At 41.6% G+C, this 12,500-nt stretch overlaps 1 long non-coding RNA gene across 4 annotated transcripts in view; it reads right to left on the bottom strand.

Moving 5' to 3' along the window:
* Window positions 1-12,500, bottom strand: part of LOC138057332 (uncharacterized) — a 33,830-nt gene that overhangs the window by 17,912 nt on the left and 3,418 nt on the right. For 3 of the 4 annotated variants that reach the window (XR_011133637.1, XR_011133639.1, XR_011133640.1), the window contains one exon: window positions 6,653-6,714. The exons of the other annotated variant lie outside the window; for it this stretch is intronic. This is a non-coding gene — a long non-coding RNA (uncharacterized lncRNA). The remainder of the gene's footprint in view (window positions 1-6,652; window positions 6,715-12,500) is intronic. 4 annotated transcript variants of the gene reach the window in all.

Consider the following 12,500-nt stretch of genomic DNA (forward strand, 5'->3'; position numbering starts at 1 on the left):
ATGAGGTGCAAGAATGCTATGGAGAGTAGTAGGAACCTAACCAAGTTTGAAAAACCAGAAACCATTAAGAACTAGCTCTGAAGTTGCCGTTCACTTTAAGAGTAAGATGGTGCCACATGGTAGGCGGCACCATGGAGGATCAAGGAAGACCTATCTGGTTTACTGATCTCGCTGAGTTTGTCGACCATGAAGCTCGCGTAGCCACCAACCCTCTCTTCGGGAAGACTGTCGGAGACTCAAGGCCTAGACCTGATATACGTCGAGTACTCTTGAATAAAGAATCACACGAGAAAACGAAAGAAAGACTTAGTTTTGCTTCGCATGTTAACAATTTCCTGACCTCACCCCCTACGAGTGAATCACTTAGTTCAGACTTACCGCCAGTAGAAGAAGTCTCATGCCCTTATTGCAACGATCATCACGCTCTAGAGAGCTGCAATTCTCGTAGGAGTCACTCGTACGTGGAAAGAATCGAGTTTATGAAGTCTAAGCGTCCATGATTCAGTTGTTTGTCCACTGAGCATACAGTAAGGAATTGTCCGAAGCGGAAACATGTGCAATTGTTAACTGCACAAGGAAACATCCAACAGTTCTTCACACGAATTCTGTTGCACGTCGTCCAGAAGCTAACATTGCTACAGCAAGTACCTCGCCTCGCGAGGAGGTTTTTCGTGTTCAAAGCGCTACGGTCAACCCAGACGGAAGAATGCCTTTTTGGGACAGACACCTGCTATTGTTCCAGTGAAAGTATGGCCTAAAGAAAATGGGACACCCGTATCAGTTACGCATTCTTAGATAGGGGCAGTGCTTCCACATTTTGTACTGAAGCCCTAGTGAGATAGGAGTAAATGGCCAAAGAACTTTGCAGGGATGGCGCAGTGGCGAGAGCACTCGTCTCCCACCAATGTGGCCCGGGTTCGATTTCCAGACTCGACGTCATATGTGGGTTGAGTTTGTTGGTTCTCTACTCTGCACCGAGAGGTTTTCTCCGGGTACTCCGGTTTCCCCTCTCCACAAAAACCAACATTTGACTTGATTTGTGTTAATTGTTATTTTCAATTTACAGTGTCCCCAATTAGTGCTTCAGTGCTAGAACGACTTTAACAACGTTGGACAGAAAGAACAGCCTCATTGACAGTTTCGTTCTGCAAGATCTGGCTATTTCCGATCTGGTTGAAAATGTGTTCGTCATATTGCCTCCTTTGTACACAAGACCCGATATTCCCGTATCAAAGGAGGATATCCCAAACCAGGTCGATGTTGACAAATGGACACATTTGAGTGGAGTGTATTTGCCTTATGTAAAAGAAGAAGTCGGTCTCCTAATAGCCAGTGATGTCCCGAAGATCCTCGATCCTCTAGAAGTGAGGCATTGTCAAGATGGCGGCCCTTACGCGTCCCGTACAATTGTTGGTTGGGTTGTAAGTGGTCCCTTAGGGTGTCGTAACTACCGCTAACGCACATCCAGTTTCTTCGTTAAGGCTGACCAAGATCTCAATCAGATGGTGAAGGACTACTACAATGGTGATTTCCCAGAATCCAGTGGATATGATAAGCCTGAGATGTCCCAGGAGGAGCTCCGTTTCTTACAGGTGCTGAATAGTTTGGCAGTTCTAAAAGAAGGTCATTACGAAATGGCTTTGCCATTTAGAGATCGTGAAGTCGCAGTGCCGAACAACTGGGTACAAGTTGAACAGCGAGCGCTCTGGCTAAAGCGGAAGCTTCAAAGTAACAAGGACCTGTATACTGACTATAAGGTTTTTATGGCAGAGATTCTTGAGAAGGGTTATGTACATAAAGTTCCCGCCCACCAGTAAAAGTCAAATTGTGTAATGTGGTATATCCCGCACCATGGCATCTACCAACCTCGCAAGCCTGGTAAAATACGATTCGTATTCGACTGCTCTGAGAAGTTTCAATTAAAGTCGCTCAATGATCTGTTGCTCAAAGGGCCAGATTTAACAAACAAGTTGTTCGGTGTGTTGATGTGGTTTCGCCAAAAAAGAATAGCAACCATGGCGGATATTGAAGTAATGTTTTACCATGTTAGGGTAGGCGAAGAAGACTGCACCAATCTCCGTTTCCAGTGGTACGTGGCCTGAGGGTAACCTGGACAAAAACCTCAAAGAGTACCAGATGGTTGATGTTTGATAGTTGAGATCCTCTCCAGCATGTTCCAACTTTTCCCTGTGAAAGACGGCAGAGGGCAACAGTGATCACTTTCCAAGGGAAGTTGTAGGACTTTTATGCAGACGATTTCCCGAAATCTTTGCCATCAACTGAAGACGCTTCACAACATGCAAGTGATTTGAAATGTTTGCTGTCGAGAGGCGGATTTCGACTGACCAAATGGGTTAGAAATAGTCACAGAGTCCTTGATGCCATCCCTGAAGCCGAGCGCGAAGAGGTAAAGAACTTGGACCTTAGTAAAGAAGATCTACCAGTCAAAAGAGCCCTTAGAGTTCGATGGTGCATAGAAACGGATACTTTTGGATTCAAGATAGTCCTGAAACAAAGCCCACCCACACGAAGAAGAATCATTACGGTTGTAAGTTCAGTTTATGATCCTCTTGGTCTCGCTGCACCGCTCAGGTTGCCAGCCGAATGGTTGCTTCAAGATTTATGCCGGGGAAAGTTTGGATGCATGGGATGACGCAATCCCCTCACACTGTACGAGGTTTATTGGGAATGATTGTTGCCAGATTTATCCAAATTGTGTAAGTTCTCTGTCCAACAATGCCTGAAGCCAGATGGTTTTGGTGTCATTGCCTCCAGTCAGCTACATTATTTTGCTGATGCATCTGAAATCGGTTATCGGTCAGTTAGTTATCTTCGTCTTGTCAATGGCCGCAATGAAGCCCATTGCTCTTTTCTCTGCGCGAATTCATGTGTCGCTCCGTTGAAGATGAAAACGATCCCTCGTCTGGAGTTGTCTGCTGCGGTAACAGCTGTTAAGCAAGAAAGATTATTGAAAAGAGAGTTGGAGATACCAGTCAATGCAAGGTCAGTCTTCTAAACGGGCAGTACTTTAATTCTGCGCTACGCCAAGAATGAAACAAACCGGTACAACACCTTAGTTGACAATCAACTGAGGATTATTCGTGATGGGTCCAAGCCTAATCAATGGTTTTATGTCAAACGACGATAACAACCTTGCTGATGACGCCTCGCGTGGTTTGACGGCAGACATCTTCCTTCGTGAAAGTCGTTGGTTAACAGGGCCGGCATTCCTTTGGAAGTATGCCTCAGCCCACGCAAAATGAGCTATTTGGCGAGATTGCAAATGATGGTCCTGAAATGAAAAGAAAAGTTAAAGCGGGTGTGTCTTCTCTGATCCCCCCTAGAAGTCCATTATTGCAGTACGCTAACAGATGATCCTCATGGTCTCTCCTGGTGAAAGTCGTTGCCCGGCTTTTTCGATGCATAAATAATCTCCTAAAGGCAAGTAAAGGAGACAAACCACAAAACGGCAGTCTTATGCTTATCACCCTTGAAGAAATCCAACGGGCAGAGGGAAAAATTCTAAAGCAAGACCAACGACAATCCTTCCCGGAGGAAACAGCAAATCCTAAAAAGCATCAGGTTGATAACAGTAGTATCCTTTACAAGCTCGACCCGATCTTCATTGTATTCAGAGTCAAAGAATATGATCACGTGAGCAGATTAATTATCGATCATTATCACAATGTGTGTGGCCATTCTGGAAGAGGGCATATTTTGTCCCTTATTCGCGAAAGTTTTTGGATAACGCAAGGAAATGCAGCCGTAAAAAGTGTTCTCGTAAAGTGCGTCATATGCAGACGTTCACAAGCACCCCTTTTCCAACAACAACAAAAAAGACTGACTTGCCAGAAGATCGCGTTCAACCTGACAGATCACCGTTCACGTGAGCTGGCTTAGATTCCTTTGGCCCATTTCAAGTTCTCCGTGGTCGTAGTGTCGTTAAGAGATACAGTGTAATTTTTACCTGCTTAACTATCCTTGCTGTGCACATGGAAGTTGCTTTCATTCTTGACACAGACTCCTTTCTTTTGGCTCTTCGAAGATTTATTGCGAGAAGAGGTCAAGTAAAGGAAACCTATTCACGCAATGGCACCAATCCAACAAGTGGTGAGCGAGAGCTCCGCGATGCTACTCCAGAATGGAACCAAGCCGGTTAAAATCCACAATTCCCTATTCAACATAGTTGACAAACCACAGTTGATTGTGTTACCAAATCATACAATTTTGCCGTTCACGTTTCACGTTAACGTGATACTAAATCTCAATTAAGCATCACCTTTACGGCAAGCGGGGGACAGCTATTCTTAGAGTTATTTCATATTCATGCTTTTGTGACAAGCAGCAGCCCACAGTTTCGTGTCGGCCGTTTCACGTAAACACGATGTTTAATCTCGCTATTCCATAGAATCTATCAATATATATTTCTTTTTGTTTTTATTTGCCTTTTATGTACTTGAAGATTGTCCGAACTGGGTGTCTGACATGAAATTTAATGCAGTACTTGTTTCAACTCATTTGACTTTGCGAGATCAGATTGAAAAACGGCTTTCTTGAAAATAGTGAATCTGCAAGATGGGGAACAACAACGCTTTTGAAGTTTGGCAAAACATATGCTTTGTGAAGTGATTACGGTAGCCCGCGTTATTTAAATTAAAGTTTGGCAAACAATGTGTTTTGTCAAGTGACTATGGTAGCCGCTATTTGCGGAATCGAACAGTTTGCTAAAACATATGTAGAAAGTCTGTAATTATTAAAGGAAAGAAATGCTGTAGAACATAATGAAAAGTAAACCTTGGTTTTGCAGACGATACAGCATCCATTCCCCGTTACATTCTTTCTCCCGATGGTAAGGAAAATCTTCGATCGGTCGAGCGATTAATTCATCGTCACTACGTAATTTCATCCCTTTTTTTTAGAATTACATGTTAATTTTTCAGACGCTATCTCTCTTTTAATATTAGCTTTCCATGTTCCAACTCCAAAAAGGTATATTTTTGACGGAACAAAAGAGTACCCACGTTAAACCTTCATTCGACGCCATCACATGAAAAGGACCTGCAGAGCGAAAACAGCTTCTCTCTTCCACAGATAGGCCAATGACGATTCCGGGACAAAAGGGAAACATTGTATGGGACGTATACAGGAAAAAATAATAATCTGTGTTTAATTAATAGTTAATTGGAATGTAGTGAGTGATCGATTGCCATTTAACTCCTTCCTAAACCTCATTGATGACGTAGTCATCAATAAGCCGATTAATCTTGTTCTAAGACAGTAGAAATATTTAGCCTCTCGATCCCTCAGCATCGCCTCGTCAATAACCTTAGTTTTAATAAACCCAACAGCTGCCAACCATGATAGTCTCAAAATGATCAAAATCCTAATTCTCTTGACAGCAATAAATCCTGAATACCACGAGTGAATTAGATACTCTTGTGAATACAAAAACTACTTAGATTTTCAATGTCATTGTAATTCATATATATAAAGTGTGAGTTCCAAAGCATTGATGTTTATAAGCCAAATTACTCGCAAAGTTGTCAGCGTTAATTAACCTCCACTTAAGACCTTCTCAGTAACAGGTTTCAGTACAAGTTGTACAACAAATCAACAAACACACAAGCAAACAAAAAGTATAGAAAAGTACATAGATTATTGATGTTTTCTAGCAGTTCACTGTGGTGAAAAAAAAAAAAAAAGGAGAAAAGACAATCCTACCTTCCTTGAAACCTACAATAAAGAAAAAAGACGAAAAAAAGGAGCATTATAAAATATTAAGTATCGAAAGAAGTGCTGTAGAGTTAAAACTACTGAACTGAATTAAGTGGGTTAAATGACATCGGCTGGTTATAATCGTGAAAGGGATGCAACTTTGAAATGAAGTCAATACTAATACCTAATGGGCAAAATGAAGATGCAGCATACCGAGTTGAATGCTCCATTCCTGAATCCGACCAGCAACAATAACAGGAGGGTATCATACCAGCTAGTTACGGTACGTGCCTTACTTATCCCCGACTGATCTAGCACCGGTTTGAAGGGTCCCTTCATCAAGGGGTGTCGTCTTATGCATCATTTCTTTCTTCAGCCATACTTAAACATGATTGGAATGAAATTCAAGACTTGGTATTCTTCAAACGTACAAATCTAGTATTTTGGGTTCAAAGACCCTATCATGTACATCAATGTTGCCGGTAAAACCCGTTTTCAGATCGAATCCGTTCAATTTTACTTAGCTAGGTTTTAACCATATTAGCTAGGTTTTAAAAATAGGTAATTGTCGTTTTACGCGGGTTGAATACGTGCTCATTTGAATTGAAAAAAAAAAAAAAAAAACTTTTGGAGCCTAAAATAAGTCTAGAGAAAAATTAGGGTCAGGCTAGGATTAGTTTTAGTTATTATACATGGATATCAATTTACTTATTATACAAAAGTAAATAATGAATAGAATTGTGTAGGGCGAATCGATTTTTTCATTGTAGCGTAGTGATGAAGACACTGGGCTATAGATCCGGAGAGTCCTAGTTCGAGTACAGGTAAGTGCATGGTACAGTTCTTTGTTCCTTTACTATATTCAATACGTTCAACCTGAGACTGGATATCGATTTGACAACATATGTACAGTGAGTTCTCAATGGTATAACATTACCAAGTGACAGCGACAAAGCAAAGACCACCAGAAACTTCATGACCTCAATCTTTTAGCAAAAACTGAAAAATTAAAATAAGTAACAAATGTTTAAATTTGTTCATCTTTTTTTTTTCTATGTTAGATGAGGCGTCTTAGACAATATGAGAAGCTGTTCCAAAGGCGGCATTTTCAATGATTCCTATAGTTTTCATGCCTCGAACAAAGAGAAAAAGACATGAATGAGAATGAATGAGACACACTAAACCTGTTTTATTTAGTCACAGTAGTCTTTTTTTTTTCAATTTAGCTCCTTTACTTCTGAAAAGTGTAAGTTTTTATTTTTTCCCAAGGAAGCTACTTAACTTAAGAAAGAAGTCCTGTAAATATGTTTATTTGGACACCATCATAGCCGAATTATGATTCCGCAATACCCTGGCCAATGAAAATATTGCATCTTCCATGCAATTTGACCTAGATTACTGCATTTTCCAAGAGCTTTGAAAGACGGAAATATAACAGTGACTTTAAGAAGGAAAAGAATAATCATTATTGATGATTTTCTACATTTCGCATATTGTAAATCGGTGGCCTGGGTGTTGAAAAGACCACTTATTGCCGCAGCATTTTGCGCGTTTTGCACTGTACGAACCTTCCAGCCAGTAAATAACATATATCAATGAGTCAAGAAGACAATTATAACGTATTGTGACAATATGGGAGGTTTTCAAAGAAAATCTCCCTTTACAAGTTCCTAGATACCTGAAAAACTGCTGCTTTTATGGTTTTTTTTTCTTTTTAACTAATATCATGTAAAGTGGCGATCGACTACATGGAACAGCCACAGGAAGTTAGTTCAGAAGGTTCTCATCATGGCTTTATTTTGGTATAAATTATAGTCTTTCTGCCTAACGAGTGGCTACAATGTACAGTGGACAGACTGACTAGCCATCATTACTGATTTAGGCCAGCTCAGGTAAGACGCAAGGCTGGCAAGGCATTGATCTTGAAATGCAGGTCTTCCTCTGGTTCCTGCAATACCGTGTACTGTAGATACGGTTTGAACCTCAGTGAAAACGTCATCTATGATGGAAGGGCTAATTGAACATCGGCATCGGAGCCTTTTTAGTACAGGCCACTTTAATCTTTAATCTTTAATCGCAGTTCGTAACCATACATAACTGATACAAATGAACTAATACTAACATATAAAATCGAACAAAAATACAAAAATGGTTAATGGGACGGTAGTAGGGGGAAACCAAATTCCCATGCTAAGACATACCCTCCACCATGCTAAGACACACCCTACTTGAAAAATAAAATATCTGAAGACCGTTTTTTCCAATTTAAAAAATGAGAGATCATTCTTACCTCTTAACAGCTATGTTCATTTTTTTTCGAACTCTCAGTCTAACGGACAGTTTTCGGGCCGTTTTACGGCTAACAGATAACGCCATTAAGAGGTTACAAAACTGGTCAAATTTTACTCCATAGAAAAGTTCTTCTATTTGACCAGGGTTTATTTGATAATCAAGGGGGACTGGGTTTGGGCAGGTGTCAATGGCCATTATGTTTACCCCCCTCCCAGGTTTTTTGGCAAGTCCCATGAACTGGCAAGCCATGTGCTTGTCACTCGTCTCTGTTTTTCGGAGTGAGAAGCTAGTTTTGACTTGCTGCGAGGTAAATTTTCATACGTTGTTATTCTTACCGCTATTTCATCGTCATTTTATTCCCCTAGTATATTTTCCTTCTCGCTTCGAGCCTTTCGTTTCTTATTTCATGTTAATTTCGGTAACTGTGCGAATCGATTGTTGTAGCTAATTTCCGTGTTGATTTCGGATCTCGGCTATCATAGTTTCTTCTTCGATTGTCCTGGTCCTTAGTTCATTTCCATGGCTTTTTCTCTCCCTTCGGTTCTTGTATTTGGTCACTGATTTATTCGAAGGCTTCGGGATGACCTTCGTTCGCATTTCGAATTACGGGCTGATGACACGTTTGGTCTCTCAGATGACGCCATTGTTCATTTACACGGCGATGGCGGCCTTACTGTAGCGAGATTGCACCGCGATCTCGCAATTGATTTCTCTTTGTCCCCCAAGGTTGTTATTCTGGAATTGGCACGAATAATCTTGATCGTCTTCGCCCTGAAGTTGCTGGCTCCGAAATTAAAGAGTTGGTACGCTTGCTCCATGACACTTTTTCTGTTCGGGTCATCGGTGTGTGTGAGGTCTTACCTCGTGTTAAAGCGCATTTTTTCAACGGCGCTGCATCGAAACCTAATCATTATCTTTGTGGCGTTTTGGAGCCCATTCCTTGCTACTGCGGCTACTTACGTTAGCCATGCTTGTCCTTGCCCGTCGTTGTTCGATTTTATTCTTCAGTGTTTTTTATTATTTTTTGAGAGGGACAGTTTTGGCTTCATGTTAACTGTTTTGCTGTCAATGAGATTGGGCCATTAAGGAGGCTCACTGATGGGGTAAGAGTATGTTCGACAGCATACTTGTTTTGGTTGCTTAAGATTCGAGCAGCCTTCTTCGTTCCGAGCTGGATTCTGCCACTTTCTTATGGTTTTGTTTTTGAGATGCCTACCCAACGATCCACTCGGTATAAAACGACCATCTACCCAAACCTTAGAGTCTCCTGTGGCTTTACCTCGTCGGAGAAGACGTACTGTAGCTCACAGTTTGAACTCCAGTAGTAATGACAGCGAACCAGCCCCTCTGTCATCAGTTCTTCTTTCTGGGCCATCTTCGCCTGCCATCGAGCCTGCTATTCCTGTAACCGGACTCGCCTTTCCTATTGTCCTGTTTGACCGGTTGGTCAAGCGGGTTGCGGCTGAGGTCACCAGACAGCTCCAGCCAGAATCTTCTTTGCCTGCCGTTCAGGAGCCCCAAGGGCCATCTCCTGCTCCTGCTGCTTTTCCTAGACTGGCCGGGATGTCAGCAGTTCAAGAACTGACCACAGAGGTTCCTGTGGTCAGTTCCTCAGCTGTTGATTAAATTGTGCAGTCAGTTCCGGTTGGCAATCCTTCAGCTGTAGACCAGGTTTCTCAAGTGATACAATCAGTTCACTCTTCATGGGCAGGTGAGGGTCCATCAGCAGGGGCAGTCCAACCTAAGGACATATTTATGTCCGCCAATTTGCAAGTAGATACAAGGATGCCACTGAAACTTAAAACAGAAATCTGGAACAAGAATTTATCGACTTTGGTTTGCTCTTGACCAACCAATTTGGCGAAGGCAAATTTCAGCTAACCAATAATGCTTATGATGGCCCTTCACCCTCTTTGGCTCTGGAGCCCGTTACTGTACCAAAGAAAATTGTGTCTATAGATAGTTAGGTCCAAGCTTTCCATTTTTTTGTTGGTGTTTTACAAGCCGCTTTCCAAGTGACGGTCCGGGCCGGAAGTATTTCTCCACCATCCAGGACGTTGCTGCCAGGGATCACAACTAACTCTTTTATGATGAAAATGTCCGGTTTTTGAGACAGACCCCTGCTACTTAACTTCCTTCCATGAGGTACCATTCATTGCGAGCTTTGGCTCCGCTCACAGAGCTCGGTCAGTGCAAAGAGGGCGCAAACCCCTGCAGGCAATGGAAAGCTCATGTTCATTCTTCGTCTACCCAACGGTTTTTGGTTTACTTGCCATAGTGGTGGTGACTCTATGGGCTGTTCCTTTAGGCATGATTGTTTTAAATGTGAGGGCTTCCATCGTGCTTTCAACTGTACTTTTCGTGCCAAAACAGGTGGGTTCAATCACAAAACAGAGTTGCAACAAAACCTCTATCCCATTCAACCACCTCAAGCCCAGCACAACAGTTACTAGCCGTCGTAAACATTGGGCGTATGCTTCCTTTTCTTTCTGGGTATGACCATTCAATTGTGCAGTTGTTGGAATCTGGTTGTACATTTGGTTTTCCTTTGCATTTTAATGGACCTCGTCGTTCTCAGGAGGCCCCTAACCTGCTTTCGGTTCTACAAAATCCAAAGGCTGTGAGTGCTAAGCTTTCTGAGGAACTTGACGCCCATAGCCTTCCTGGTCCCTTCCTTTTCCAGTCTTTCGGATATCACACCTGGGTTTAGTTCCCAAGAAAACTGAGTTTCGTTAACTTCACCATCTGTCTTATTCAAGAGGCTACTCTTTGAATGATTTTGCATATATGTTTTGCATATTTTTCAGAATCTTGATGCATTCTGTTAATGACAACTCTCCCTTGCACGTGCTAGCCATCTCCTCCGTTAATCGAGAATCTATGTCAAAAAAGGCCGTAAATTCACTGCAGTTAGGATCTACGTTCCTAGATTCATAAAGTTGTTTGAAAAAGATTCCCCCTTTATTAAGAATTTCTTTTGGATTATTAATACGGGTGCCCTCTTTTTTAATTATAGATCATCATCCGATGATGGGACGCACGAAGCTCTAACTGTAAGTACTTCAAAGGAATGCTAGTATGGCGTACTAGGATTCCTAACATACGTTTAATTGAGAGGCGCAAGTTTTGACACTCTTGAGGTATTGTAATCCCTTCCAATGTCATGGAGCGGTCATTTTATTGGAAACGACCCAGAGAACTCCAGAGAATATGATCCTCAGTGAACTGTATATTCTCTTTTGATGGCGCTGAACGAGACGTCAAATCTGTAAACAATTACTACAGGGTTGTTTGGAAAGGAAAGGAAAGGAAAGGAACTTTATTTAAGTGTCTAGTGGATTTAGCGCTGGAGCACTAATTGAGGACACTGTAAAGTAAAATTAACAATCAACGCAAATCAAGGCAAATGCTGGTTTTTGAGAAGAGGGGGAACCGGAGTACCCGGAGAAAACCTCTCGGTGTAGAGTAGAGAACAAACAAACTCAACCCTTATATGACGCCGAGTAGAGCAATCGAACCCGGGCCACATTGGTGGGAGGCGAGTGCTCTAACCACTGAGCCATACCTGCATGGCAGATCAAATTTGGAGGAGAATCATCTAGACATGTGAAAACGCTAACGAAGAAAGATCAAACCAGAGGAAAGAGTGGAAGAAAAGGAAACCAGCAAGACCGACAAGAAATGTTGCAAGAGACATTTCAGCGGAAATTACTCGAAGAAACAAATACAACGTTTCACACTTAAGACTTGAAACGGGAAAATCCCTATAGTTTAGCACGGTAGTGAGAGAACTGTTGAAAACAATGGTAAATCAAAGGATGCTGCCAATATACAGTGAGAAAAATTTCCCGCTCGTCTCCCCTAGAATGTAATTAATTTTCTTCTAAGGTTCAAGCAACGTTGGTCAGAATTTCTTTTTACCCTGTTCCTGTGGGGTCGTTTCGATTACTAGGGCTAACGATCATAGGGAATATGTAGCACTTTAAGTTACTCTCGGACAGCTGATATAGTTGCTGCGTTTTACTTTCCTTTGACCTTCTCACTATCATAATCACTGACGCTGAAGTGTTTAGTCTTAATTCTGTGTCTGGTTTGCCAATAGCGCTGACGTATGTTGAATTTTTGTTTGCATTGGGCAATCGAGGCGACAGTGAATTGTAAAGAAAATAGCATCATCTAGATCGACTTCAATTAGGAATGAATAGGTTATGTTGACGTTTTTTAAACGAGCTTTTTAGAGAGCTTTCACATCTTTTTATTGGGATTACACCTTTTTATTGGGATCTAATTTTCTTCCCTTTGACTCCACTTTGGAAAAGATCTTACCAATTATTTTATAGTGCACTGAACAAAATGTTCTCGCTATAATGAATTTTTATCCAGGTTTGAGTACTCCTTTCCTATTAGCATTTATTTTGCTTTTTTTAAAATATTTGCCATGTTAGTTTTTTAATAGAAAACGACTATTGTACGTTCTCGCCAGTGGTTCCATA

Source organism: Montipora capricornis, chromosome 7 (assembly GCF_036669925.1).
Source record: "Montipora capricornis isolate CH-2021 chromosome 7, ASM3666992v2, whole genome shotgun sequence".
Lineage (NCBI taxonomy): Eukaryota > Metazoa > Cnidaria > Anthozoa > Scleractinia > Acroporidae > Montipora > Montipora capricornis.